General features: G+C 38.1%; 1 long non-coding RNA gene across 1 annotated transcript; it reads right to left on the bottom strand.

The window, feature by feature from the left end:
* Window positions 1-744: 744 nt before the first annotated feature.
* LOC142520942 (uncharacterized) lies at window positions 745-2224 on the bottom strand. The gene is made up of 4 exons (XR_012814036.1): window positions 1953-2224; window positions 1840-1863; window positions 1408-1466; window positions 745-818 (listed from the first exon to the last, which is right to left on the bottom strand). It is a non-coding gene; the product is annotated as an uncharacterized LOC142520942 (long non-coding RNA).
* Between the last annotated feature and the right edge of the window lie 11763 nt (window positions 2225-13987).

Genomic DNA, 13987 nt, shown 5'->3' with positions numbered 1-13987 from the left:
CATGACAACAATCAAAGTTAGCTCGATTTTTCATCAAGATATCCATGCCAACAATACAATCAAAGTCGTGCATTGGGATGACAATCAAATTCAGAAATACCACATTATCCTCATATATCAATACACAATTATGCACAACTTTTTCTGACAAAATAATCTTCCCTGCTGGAGTGACTATCGACAAAGTATCATACAACGGGGTACACTCAATATCGTGAGATGCAACAAATGCATGAGATATGAATGAATGAGATGCTCCTGTATCAAATAAAACACGTGCAGGATAATCGAAAAGCGTGCAAATACCTGCAATCACCCCACCAGGAGCTTCTCTCGCCTGATCCTCGGTCATGGCGTACACTCCCACTTCAGGAAGAACTTGGGCACTCTGTGGGGGGCCCGTGCTCCTGATTAACGTTTAATGACCAAACAACCAGGATTCTTTAATTTAAACAGCGAAAGCGATTAAAAATTTTGCTTTTGGCCCAATAGAAATTTCGGCATGACCTCCCCGTAAGTAGGACATCCCAAAAATTTCCAAGCAACACAAACAACATTTATATACTCGAAAGAAAGTCATAACAGCAATTCACAAACCTATAGCCGCACTGGCCAGGACTAATGCATACATAGCCGACAAGGCTCAATCACACAACTAGTAATCCAAAACATTGTAAAATAACAGTACAGCTACACATGGCATTCCCTGGGAAAAGTATGACTCAATGATAGAATATCTGGGTACTCGCAACAACAATCCAACTACTGGGCACCGCTACCTGACGCTCCACCAGACGCGTCAAATCCTCCTGGATAATCTGCTATGGCATCAAAAACAACCACAGCATAAACAGAAAAGAGGGGTCAGGCTCCAGTACGACGAACCAGTAAAATTATGACAATTCTAACTGACGTGAAATAAAATCAAGTAAAATGCAATGATATGCAACGCAATGCGTGTCGGTAACAATGAAATAAAGGATACCAAAACGGAGTCCAATAAAACGCATCAGCAACAGGAACAGTGGCCACCCGTGCCAGGAATGCAGCAACGTAATATCATGCCGCCGCTCATCCATGCACGTAGCATCGAGGGTCCGGTAGCGACCCGGTCAGTCCTCGAGCAGTCATCAGGAGTGTGCTAATCCTATCACTCATTCCATCGATGAGATGTCAGGAGTGATCTAATCCTATCACTCGCTCCATAGATGACGCAACAGCTCAAAAGATCAGTAATGCTAGCAATCAACGGAGTCAAGGCTCGAAATGCTATGTATCAACTAAAATAAATACATGAATGCAATCACGTTTTCACAGAAGCACAAAATGCATGCCACAACTCATTACAAAGTACTTAACGTCATTCCACATCACTATAGATGTCATAATAAAACAGTTCATACGTACCTCAACTGAATCCTTAATTTACCACAAAATCTCTTAAATATTTCTCGCAGAATCCGATCCTGTGGCAAATAATACATTCCATATCAAGTTCCATTTGTTTTTCCAATATTCACTAATTTAGCCTAAATTTCTAAAATCCATAATTTAGGCTTTAATATTTCTAAAACTCATCTCAAAGTCAAATATAATGATTTATTTAATTTAATAAACCTAATTTCCTCAATAATATACAACTTGAAATTTGGAAAATTTGATCATATCGAATCTGAAATTTTTCGATATTTACTAGGAATTTCCAAAATGTTCATTTTTATTTCTAATGCTATAAACACATCCCAATAACGATTTAACATTTCACAAATCATAAATTCTCAAATTAATAAGCTAAATTCGAAATATTATCTAAATAAATTTCGAAAATTAGCTTAATACCTCCAATCGGCTCCGATATAGCACCTACAATCAATAATCCAATATATATTAATTATTGGAACTCAATTGAATTAAATTGCCCAAAATTCGAAACCCTAAAATCTGAATTATACCTCTAAAATTTCAACAATTGCTCAAAGTTTCGAATTTAAGCTTCAAACAACTTAACACAAGCTTTCTTCCAAGTTTTCCGGCGAAAACAGGCGGCGGTCTCCGACGGGTTTCCGGGAGTCGCAAGTTTTCTGCGAAATTTTGGTATCAATGGATAGCTCTCGTCGAGAGGATTCCGAAAATATGCTTACTTTCGAAAATCGTTGAAAGTTGGTGGAATTACAGGCGGTCAAAGGCAGAAGAAATCGTTTGACTTTTACGGACAGAAGTTACGGGAGAGAGAAAAGCGCTTCTGATTCTTTCTTTTACCTTCTGTACATTATTTTATATTATTTAATTAATTCAAAAACAAATGGGCTGGGCTTGGGTGTTATAACTTGGGCTGGGCTCTCACACACTCTGACCACCCGGTCCTCGATATCGTGGGACACTCGACTGCTGAAAGGATGGAACAAGAACAGCAGGTCTCATCATACTGGGGCCACGTCTAAGTCCTCGCTGGGGTTGGGAAGAAGTCGTACCCCTGTTCGGAAATACTCGAGAGAAATGGCCTTCCTGCCCACATTGATAACAAGTACCAAACATACCTCGACACTGCTCGATAGTATGTTTCCCCCCACAATGGCTACAGTATGGAGCAATCACAGGACTCCGTCTCTGTGATCCACTCGAACTCGAAGAAGACGAAGAAACAAAACCAGTCTTCTTAAACTTCTTACCTCTCGGCCGCAAAGTAGGCTGCTGAGCTGACACTGGAGGTGGAGGAGTATACTGTGGACCTCCTCGCCTAAGTCCAGCCTCGGCTGCCTTGGCTCGTTCAACTGCCTCCGCGTAGCTGGTAGGCAATCTTGAAACAACATAAGTATATATAGCAGAATGCAATCCATTCACAAACCTGTTATATTTTGCCTTCGCATTCCCAGCTACGTGAGGTGCATACTTCAACAGAGTAGAAAATTTCGAAGCATATTCTGCAACAGTCATCGTTCCCTGCTGCAGATTATTAAATTCATTCTCCTGAGCAGTATAATAGGATGGAGGGGAATACTGCTCCAAAAACTGGGCCTTGAAGACATCCCATGTGACTTCAATCCCGGCCTCTTTCAATCCAATCTCAGCGGCTTCCCACCAAGATTTAGCTCGGTCTTTCAACTGATAAAGAGCAAGTTTTAGTCTCCGAGGCTTGGAATATTCAACAATATTAAAAAAATGCTCAATATCCTTCAACCAGGCCTCTGCTCTTTCAGCACTCTCAGTGCCAAAGAACCTCGGTGGTTTCAAATCCTGGAATCGAGCCATCACTACATCCATGGACAATCCTTCAAATTGTCCGACTATTCTCTCAGTACTGCTACTCGCAGTTTCATTTGTGAGATCCATCTACAATCAAAGGATGAATATCACAAATCAATATTAATTTCACATCATCATCATCTCATATCATCAATCTCATCAGATACTTACTCGAATCAAATCAAGTAAGAGCAAGTAATACAAATAAATCAAACACATACGCACAATTCATTTGTGCCTATTCAAGTGTACACAAAACTCAATCGAGCATTCCCAGCAATGCTTTGATACAACTATGTGTGGGGCCCTTAGCTCCTAATCGTTATTACAATGCACTTTGATTAGGGTTAACTAATTACAGCGGAAAACGAGTTTAAAATTTCTTTACAATGAGCACAAAACGTGTCAACTGTAATTATAATACTAAAAATAGTATATAATATAGTCTCGTCTCAACACGTCACAATATAAACCAAGCCCACACATAATTCAGATCAAATACATACAAACAAACTCATATCCTCGGGACATACCCCGGTATATAGATACATATGCATATATACTGGGAAAGACCACGAAACCTCAAATCAACCATGACTCCCTCCAGAAGTACCCTCTCCGGCCTCCTGATATTCTGGAGTACCTGCCATTGTCCACACACAAAGACAACAACAGCCCCCCTTGGGGGTGAGCAAAGTTCCGTATGGAACAACCATCATATATATCACAAGTATCTAAACAATGATATATGGTATGCAATGCATGTATGTCGTGGAGGTATCAGGTAAATGCCCATCCACTGAGCACATGTCAGAATCAAACGAATCGCTATCAAATCAATGCTCGATCTGGCACACCGGCCTCAATATAGGATACTCGTATGATAGCGTTGACGAAGCGCCATCAAATCCCAAATCTCATATCAATCGTCGGGGCCACAAATGTCTATGTTTTAAGGGTCATATAAAACCAAACATAGCATTGTGTTCACAAACCCAAGAATCCAATCAAATCATATCAGGGTATCCAAGGATCATAGTTGAACGTGCATGTCATGTATCGATGTATGCATCAAACGATGTGTGTTAACAAACATTTATTTTATACATCGATATTCCAATCACAATGTCATGTATGCCACATAAACTCAACAAATAAGGCATATAGACATGTATTCTCATTCCAATCCATCAAACCAATCCAACATATATCATATAATACAGATACCTGTTGTATGTTACCCGGTCGCAACATAACTCAATTCTTCGTTTTCAGTTGATGTAGCCTGAAGATATCGGTATAATACTTTATCTACATCAATAACATACTCATTCAAATCAATAACATAATTCAAAATCATTAATATTAGTTTCAAATATCATTTGAAACTTCAAAAATTCATATCAAATCAAAATCATAACATAATTCAATTCCGACTTCGAATATGAATTTATTGTCGGTTATTTTACTACATATAGTAAATTCAGCTTCAAATACATGCTATTCCAGCACTTTGATATTTAGAGCTGCTTGAACCAGAAGAAATTTACCTCAGTCAGAAGCCCTCGACGCGACGATTCCGAATATATAATTGGTTTCGCGTTGGGACAGCGTTTCGAAGTTGATTCGGACGAAAGAAATCGAATTCCTTTTCTTTTTCTCGAAGTTGCAGTGAAGAAATGAGGAAAGAAAGAAAGAAAATTTCATTCTTATCACAACCGCATTCGCGCTCGGGCAGTAGAATTCTCGCGCCCGAGCGCAATACATTCTGCCCCGAGTTGTATTTGTGCCGCGCTCGGGCGGTCAAAAGTTACCGCTCGGGCGCGGAACGTTCGGCCCGAACACAAATCTCATACCCTGGCGCTCGGGCGGTCATTTTCTATCGCCCGGGCGCCACACGTTCTGTACAAATATAAATTTTTGTACTATATTAGCGTGCGGCTTCTCCACTCGAGCTCTTACAACGTCAATTCATATTTACTATTCATTTTCTCAATTCCATTGTCATGATATACATCAAATACATAATCACATGACAATTTCATAAATTATCGGTAATCACACAGGATTTACGATAATACGATACACGGTCCTTACATCATCCCTCATGGTTCGACCAACAGTTGCGGACAGATTCAAGGCCGAACAAAGTGCAGATAATGAATTACAACAACTGAGACAGCGAGATGAGGAAAAAGAAAACTTGAACTTTGAATTGAATTGGGAAGTAACGTGGACATATCGATGTAGATTGTGTGTGACAAAACAAGGAACAATAAGAACCAACATTCTTATAGATGCTCATGCTAAACCGTATTCGATTCATCCAGGAGACACGAAAATGTACAAAGATTTAAAACCAATATTTTCGTGGCGAAATATGAAAATGGACAATGCTCAATTTGTTGCACAATGTCTCACTTGCCAACAGGTGAAGACTGAACACCAACGACTAGCAGGACTCTTGAAACCATTACCCATTCCTGAGTGGAAATGAGAACATATTACAATGGATTTCATTCTTGGTTTGCCAAGAACACTAAGAGAATTCAATAGTGTATGGGTTATTGTTGACCGGCTCTCCAGTGAAGACCACCTACATGATGAATCAATATTCTGAAGAATACATCAAAGATATAGTTAGACTTCATGGCATCCCAGTGTCCATTTTATCTGATAGAGATCCCAAATTTACGTCTGGATTTTGGAAAAGTTTACATCATGCTATGGGAACTCAATTAGCATTTAGTACAACATTCCACCCTCAAACTGATGGACAATCATAACGAGTAAATCAGATCTTAGAAGATATGTTGAGGGCCTGTACTATCGATGTAATGCCCGAGATTTTAGCTTAATACTTTTGAGTTATCATGTATTATGAATAAGGGAATGAAAGAACAGACATGGAGAAGCGACATTGCAATTTGGGTTTAGTTGCAAAGTATAGTGTTGGAGTAGAAAGACCAGTGCACCCGCACTTTAAAAGCTACAGCACCCGCAGTGTTGGGACAGTGAGGGCAGCGCACCTGCGGTAAAATAGTCAGCGCACCCGCGGTCGTTCTTCTGAAATTGTTGAAGTGATCCAGTACGCTCAGCGCACCCGCGGTGCAGAGTGACCGCACCCGCGGTGTGACGTGCAGCATGAATATTGAGCCACGTTTTTCTTGTCATGCATTGACATATATATAGGGCTATTACTCAGCATTTCACACGGAAAAATTGAAGGAAATCCTCTGAAAATTCCTTTAAACTTCACCTTGGGTTTCAAGTTAGGCTTTTGTGGAATCCGTCCGTCTGATCTGTAATCTGACTTCAGTACCGAGTTCCCAGCGATGACAGCTACAAAAGGACGTAAGTTTTATTGAATTTTGATATCATTTGAAATTATGATATCTGGGGAATTGTGATTTGACTTATATATTGGGTTCTGGGTATACTGATTAGTATATAACTGAAGAAAGATCGAAGAACGAGCTGTGTATGTAATTTTTATGATTTTTTTTAAAGTAATATGATCGAGATTGTACAGATTTGATATCATGACCCATTCTTATTGAAGATTATGATTCCTATTGATATCGATTATGAATTATGGTATTATTTCTGTGTTGTTGAGATTGATGGGGTGATCAAGACTGTATTATTATGCCATCGAAACATCAGTAGATTGGTTGTTATCAGATTCAGTATTGATTGAGATTGTAACATGATATCGTTGATATGGATCATATTATGTTTGATTTGAGTATTGATCGGAACAGGTTTTGAATTGAGTTATACATTGATACAGTATATTCGATATTGTCATTTAAGATTTGATATGGACAGATTTGACTTTGAGATTTTGACTTCGTCAGATCGAGAAGACAAAGGTATAATTCAATGTGGTATTGGGAGATCGACTCAAGTAGGATATACTTGAGTTTCCCTAAATCACATACTTATTGTTATTATATGCTTTAATTTGATTTGATATGCTTGTTCTATTGATTTATAGAAAGCACGTATTAAATGAGTATTAGACGAGTGATCTTGTGACAGAAGTGCCTGATATTGGTGGGATCGCCACGGGCACATTGCACGATGTCACAGGATAGTGAATTGGCGATAGTGCCAAAGTCTGTGACGGATAGGTCAAGACACTGAATGTTCGGTTATATCGACGTCGATAGAATTGGAGTTTTTTCTATTACTGTTGGTCGATATAGGAATACCAACATCTAGAAACCGGGATCCCTAGACTAGGATTGAGTCTAGTATGAGCCGTGGAGTCACGAGTATGATTTACGATTTCATATTGATTATGTTTCAAATTTGTTACATGTTACTAATATTTGTTACATGCTTTTACATTGTTTATATGATTGCATGTTTCATTGATTTATACTGGGATTTTATTCTCATCGGAGTTATCCGGCTGTTTTCGTGTTTGTATGTGTGCATGACAACAGGAGGGACAGGTTCAGGGTCGAGGAGATGAAGATAGATCGTGATTAGAGTGGAGACTACGGACTTGGATTAGAGATAGGGTTTGGACACTTGACATTTAGTTGTTAAACGTTAGTTGAATGATTGTATACATAGTACAAAACTTGTACTTTAATACTGATATGTATATTAGATTGAATCCCATTACATTCCGCATTTAAAAAAAAAAGAAATTTAGACCCTATTTATATAATTGATTAAATTGTCCAAATGATGATTAAGAGTATGATTAGCGTCCGGGTCCCCACAACAGGTGGTATCAGAGCGATATATCCTTTAGACTGCGATAGGAGCTAGTGAGCGGGGTAGAATGAATTTTCTTTCTTTGCATGTGATTGCTAGCATGTGATTTATTATATTGTTGAATTACATTGTATATGCTAATATTGCAGCATGTTTTTACTGTTTTTGAAACTACATGTTACCTTAATATCTGAATTGATTTGGTAATGTGTATTATTTGAGAATGAATCAGAACCCATTCTTGGTCAGAGGTAAGCTGATCAGAAAGGGGCTGAGATTGATTTAACTCTTGTGATTGCTAACTTTTGTGGTAACTAGATATACCTCCTCGAAGAATTCCAGAACGAGGTAGTACTTCGACTAATCAGAGGAATGTGTCAGAAACTCTGATGGAAACACAGTTAAAGAGGTTTCAGTCGTTTCAACCTCCGATTCTGAAGGGTACTGAGACGCCAGTCGATTGTGAGAATTTGTTAGAGGATATAGAAATGCTACTTGAATTTCTTGGTTTCACAAATGATTGTAGAGTTAAACTAATTGGGCACCAGTTACGGGAAGTCGCAAGGAGTTGGTGGCTGGTAACCAAAGAAGCCTTAGAACTGCGTGGTACAGTGATTACGTGGAAAATTTTTAAAGTTGAATTCTATCAAAGATTCTTCCCCGTATCATACAGACAGGATAAAGGTGCAGAGTTTGCAAATCTGAGACAGGGTCAGTTTAATATTGATGAGTATTTGGCCCAGTTCTTTACCTTGCTACGTTTTGCCCCTCACGTGGCTAGGAACGATGAAGCTGTATTTGATCAGTTCATCGAGGGATTGAATCCGGAGATACGTACATTGGTAAATGTGAAACGACCGAATAACCTTGCTGATACTCTGAACAGAGCCAAAAGAGCAGAAATAGTTCTGAGGAGACAAAAGGAAGCTTTGTATGTTCTTCCAACACTGAGACCACAGCAACTGCCTCCCAGAATCGAAATTGGTAGCAGCAGTAGTGGAAAGAAAGAACAGTTGAAAGCTCGAAAGAAGCAGTTCAAGAAATTAGGGAGCGGTTCATCTAGCTCCAGTGGTTCTAGCCCGAGTTATACCGGAGTGTATTGTAGAACCTGTGGAGGAAGACATCTCACAGAGCAATGCCAAGGTGTGTCTGGTAGTTGTAACATCTGTCGACAGCAAGGACACTTTGCTAGAGTATGTCCACAGCGAGGTTCCCGAAGATTCTAGGGAGCAGAGGCATCTGGTCGCAGTGACCAGGGAACAGACCCGGAATGCACTTGATTCTATAGTGGCATGTAAATGTTCCTTTATGGTTATTTAGTGTACGTATTGAGAAATATTAGTACATCCTGTATATGATTTCTGAATGAATTGCATGGATATATGCTTGAGTATTGAGTTATTATATGCTGTAGTATTGATCTCTTTTCTGTTTGGGAGAGGTTTTGTATCAGTAACATCTGTTAGATTTGGTATGCTACAGTATGACAGATATGAGATTGAGTTAGATGTTATAGTACTTGGTGTTATTTGATGCTGACTGCATTATTGATATTGATGTGTTGGCCAAGTACAGAGCTATCGCAGATTATTTCCAGGAAATGGTAAGATTCGGACCTGAAATGGCCTAAGAATGAACATGGTATGATAAGAATTTTGGATTTAAAATATCTTTGATATATATGATGTTCATGACTCGATGATTATCGAAAGGAACAGAGTGATTCCTTATATATATTAGTTGATTTACTAAGATGGAGTGTATTGATTATACCGAACAACCCTCCCTCGGACATTCCAAGTGGTTATCATTCATCGAGAAGATAAGTCTGTGGTTATGATTGTACACCATTAGTCCTTACGACACGGGACAACACTGAGGCTCTATCTTCTAGGGCTGTGCTTTGACTCGTTTACCGGCTCCAAGAGAGTCATCAGGTGGCGAGATTGGGTACAGTTGCGACACATGTAGGAGCCAGTGCATTGTAGTCGGGAATTCATCGCTCAACTACGGGTGTGGATATCTTATGTGATCTGATATAATAATAGTGGGTGGAATCTCTGGCCAGAGTATTAGATGTACGTTTGATTAGGAGTTCTCCAATAGCATGTGCGATGGCACTATTTATATGTGTCACACAGTTATCGAATTAATACGCAACCCTCTATAACCAATGGTTGCAGATTCGACCGGGATATATGAGATTAAGGGACCGTATTGTACGTTAATCATAATCGACTGGTTCTTGTATGCACTTTCAGTGATACCTAGGGAATCATGGGGCGATGCTACTAGACGCTCTTACCATGATTCGATAGAATTAATCAGAAATATGATTTCTGACATTCTCATGATCAATTTATGATACATAGAATAGGGCAAATTAGGGTAAGACTGAATAAAGGATTAAGTCCTGAATCACAAAGAGTTGTGAACCCACGGCTAGCTGTATCCCTCAATAATTGAGGGTCACACAAGTAGTGGATCATTTGTTCCCGTGGAGAGAATAAATTCAAGAAGTTGAATTTATATTATGATTTTGTAAATTCTAAGATTTGAATTTATGATAATTAAGATTTGAGAAAATAAATTGAAGGAGTTGAATTTGTGAGATAGTAAATTCAAGAAGTTGAATTTATGAATTTATAAAATTTGGAGAGAATAAATTCAAGGAGTTGAATTTATAAATTTTGAGAATTTAATTTATTAAACTAAAAAGTTGAGTTTATTAAATATTAAATTAAACATAGTGGGAAATATATTTAATGGGCTTGTAAGAATTCAAGTCCAACATAGTAAATAATTGAAGTTCTTAATGGATTTTTTGATTAATCAATTAAACTAGTTGGGCTAGTCCAATTAATTAATCAAACTCATTAATATTAATAGATGCCCAAATGTTGTATTGTAATTAGGTCATAGAGGTTTTATTTTAAGTATGAGAATTAAATCATAGCCTCCACTAATTCGATTTTGTGCGATTTTTTTCCGAAATCACAACCATAATCCTCCAAATATTTAGTTTACTTAATTAATTAAATTAATTAAGTAAATGATGATTAAAGAAATATTAAGATTTCTATATTCATATTGCATTCAAAACTTGCTTGGGATTTGGCAAGAAACTTTTGCCTCTTCCATGGAGCTCTCGAAAAATCCATTCTCAAAAACAAGAAAAATTTGGCCACATATTTAGTTTACTTAATTAATTAAATTAATTAAGTAAATGATGATTAAAGAAATATTAAGATTTCTATATTCATATTGCATTCAAAACTTGTTTGAGAGTTGTGCCCGTTTTTAGTGTTTTATCTCTATGAAAAATATCTTCTAATTTTCAAGTGCAAGTTAGAATATGAACAATTAATCCGGTCGTGGACCTGATTCGGAGATCGAAAAATGTTCGTAGAGATTTACAACAAGAGTTAAGTCCGCCAATACCGGAGTAGTTGGAGCCAAGTGAAAATTTCACTAAATGTAAAATTTTCGAACTCCTTATGAATGTTTAATTATAAAAACCATACGAGTGTCCAAGCAATATTTTGAACGTCAAAGTAAAATTTTTAAATTTCCGCTGCGTTTTGGGCACGAGAGAAACAGAGAACCAACAGTAATATAAGAGCCAGGTTATCTTTATCGTATGGTTTTAAAATCATGTTGAATAATATTTCTAACCACACAAGAAAATTTTTCAGAAAATTGATGCACCATAAAAATTTTAATTTTATCTGATTTTTGGGAAAAAAAATTATTTTCGAATCTGGCCGGAACTGTTCCGGCCAGACCGTATGCGCAACGCGCCCGCATCAGCTGCGCGGAGCGTCCGCCCAGCGTCTACGTGGCGCGCGGTCTACGCGTGGCCTGCGCGCAACGTGCGCGCGGTCTTCTCGCATACTTTGCGCCGCGAGCGCACGGCAGGGCGCGCACAGCATGCCAGCGATTGCCCGAAACGTTCGGGCAGTGCTCGGGCTGTTGGGACATCGTATTCTCGGACCCAAGACGTAGCGGAAGTTAAAAATTTTGTTCTTGGGCATCGTGTGTTCAAATCATTCATAGGGTGTTTAGAATTTTTACATTTGCGTTCTTAACGCTTGGACTCCAAACTATTCCGATTTTTATGCGGAGATAGTCCTTCTTGTAAATCCCTACGAACGGCTCTTCTCATTGGATCGTCTAATTGGGTCCACGATCAGAAAATGAATTCCTTGTTTGGATTGCACTAGTAACACCAAACAATTTGTGCGTTGAGACTGTAATCTCCGAATATCCAAAATCCGAAGATTGTGCAACGATATGAAGAAAAAAAAACAAAAGGCCAACAATTTTTATTATATTTCTTCTTGGTGGCCGAGAGTTTTTATCTAGGGAGGAGAGTTTTTGTTTTTCTTTTGAGTGCAAAAACTAGGTTAAGTTTATTATGAGTCCTAGTGGTGTATATATAGAGTGAGGCTCCTAATTTCTCCCACAAGGACTCTAATAATTTCATTATATTTAAACTCCCATATATTTTATATAAAATGTATTTATTAACATTTAATAATACATGACATAATAATATCATATACACATATTTTATATCACCATATGAGATATATATAAATGTATATGTATATTAAATTAAATAACTATTATTTAATTTATAAACTAACTCCTTTGTTAATTTAATTCTAGACTCCTCTAGAATATTTATGAGAATTTGTGCATGTTAGTAGTCACTACTATTAGCACAATCATTTAATTAGTAAATTCTCAATTTACTAAATAAATGATTCCTAACTAATTATAACCCTGATCGACGATCCGAAAGCGCCGATGTACCAAGGATACAAATTTTGTTCATATAATGAAAATTGAAAATTTCGAAGATCAAAATTATCATTTACCAAATTTGGAACTTACCATATATGGCAGTTACCATATTTGGCAGCTGACAGTTTTAGTGAACTCCTTCACAAAACAGGCAGTTCCACTCTCCTTCCTTATCTAGCAATCATGCCAACTTTCATTTCTTCTATCCTATGGAATCAGCTCATAAACTCCTTTATAAGCTTTTTGTTTGATCTCCAGCAAACTATAGTCGCCAAATTCCAACTACTTGAAATTTGACTATCTCAACGGCACATAATCCGATACTTGTGTAACCCTCAATGGTTCAGAGATACAGCTATCCGTGAGTTCACATCTTCATGTGATTCAGAATAACATTTATTCTTATTCGGGTTTACCCTAGTTAACCCCATTCTTTTCATCAACTCTTTGATCAGGAATGTCATAACTCATTTCTGATTGGACCCATCGGATCATGGTAAGAGCGTCTAGTAACATCGCTCCATGATCCCCTAGGTATCACTGATAGTGCCTGCAAGAACCTTTAGTCATGTTTAGCGTAAGTAAGGTCCCTTCAACACATATATCCTGATCGAATCTGCAACCATTAGTATATCGAGAGTTGCATATGAATTCGATAGCGATGTGATTTATCTTTGGGTAATAGTGTCATGGTATGTGCAACTGAGGAAACACCTTTCCAAACTGCACATGTCTTACTCGGGCCAGAGATTCCTTGCACTATTGACTCATCAGACCACATAGGATATCTTTACCCATAGGTAAACGGTGAATTCCCGACTACAATGTATTTGCTCCTACATATTTCGAAACTACACCCAACCTCGCCACCTGATGACTCTCGATGGAGTCGGTAAAAGGATCAAAGTGCATGCTAGTATGTATAGCCCTTACATTGTCCCGGGTCAAAGGACTAATGGTGTACAACCATAACTGCGGACTATTCCACTCGATAAGTGAGAACCACTTGGACAGTCCAAGGGAGGGTTGTTTAGTGCATCATCATATGATCACCCATCTGTGTAAATGGACATCTCTATGTTCTTCCAAAGAAACATGGTGTTTACTCCACAGATGCTAGTCTCGACCTCGAGCGACCTTTATCTTTGTTTTAGGCGGCTGAATCGACTAGTAACTTATTTAGAATATACGGTACTCTTCC

The sequence above is a fragment of the Primulina tabacum genome, chromosome 12 (genome assembly GCF_025594145.1).
Source record: "Primulina tabacum isolate GXHZ01 chromosome 12, ASM2559414v2, whole genome shotgun sequence".
Classification (NCBI taxonomy): domain Eukaryota; kingdom Viridiplantae; phylum Streptophyta; class Magnoliopsida; order Lamiales; family Gesneriaceae; genus Primulina; species Primulina tabacum.
This window is presented reverse-complemented; position numbering and strand designations above follow the sequence as displayed.